This window comes from Anoplophora glabripennis, unplaced genomic scaffold, assembly GCF_000390285.2.
Source record: "Anoplophora glabripennis isolate ALB-LARVAE unplaced genomic scaffold, Agla_2.0 scaffold4032, whole genome shotgun sequence".
NCBI lineage: Eukaryota > Metazoa > Arthropoda > Insecta > Coleoptera > Cerambycidae > Anoplophora > Anoplophora glabripennis.
In genome coordinates, this window is record NW_019420106.1 from 6,025 (window position 1) to 7,006 (window position 982).

Sequence of the window (982 nt, forward strand, 5' to 3'; positions counted from 1 at the left end):
AACAGGAATTTTAGGGGACCTAGCTACTTGGACCAATCCAGTTTCCCGTTTGTCTGAATACAGAAGGATACTTAAACTTTCTGCAAAATGATGTAAGAGAACTATTGGATGATACACCGTTAAAAGTACGCTTAACATTACACTATCAACAACCTCTCTTTACCCATAATGTCATAAATTGATTAAACGATAATTTTCCTTTCAAGTGGATAGGTAGAGGTGGTCCCATTCCATGGCCACCTCGGTCTCTAGACTTAAATCCTCCAGATTACTTTCTGTGGGGTAGGATGAAGGCTGTAGTTTATGCTACAGAAATAAATCCTTTGGAAGAATTACAACAGAGGATTCATTTATTTGGCTGAAAATCAAATCACACAAAATAATTTTGAATTTTTGAGTTCATCTCGGGCAATTCGACGTCGAGCTGAAAAATGTATTCAGCAAAACGGAAATCTGTTTGAGCATTTTGTTATAAAAATTACTGTTGAGATAAAGATAAGCTTTATTAATACATTGGTTTTCAATTATTTTTATTAGTTTATTTTATTTAATAATTTCTAATTTCAATGGTTTTTTATATTTTTTCAAATAATAATTTACTAAAAATAATAAATTTCTATGAAATTAACAATTCACAAGAAGTAATTAAATGAATTGTCGAAGCAAATAACGTCAAACATATTTTTGTTATTCAAAACCTGAGACGATAAAAAATATAGCCCAGTTACTGTAGCTGAAAATATAGTAATACCTCCGAGTTTTTTATAACTGCATCAATTTTTCTTAAAATTTAGAATTAAGCTCATCTTCCCCCCACTTCAAAACTTATATATGCGCTAGGTGTGCTTTTTGTTCTTAAGGGGTGAAAACCACCCCTTGTTGGAAAAAAAAAGAAAAAATACAAATTTAAGTAGTATGAGTAATTTCATGTGCTATCTAACATGAAACTTAATGTATCCCAAATTTTCAACCCGGAAAAACC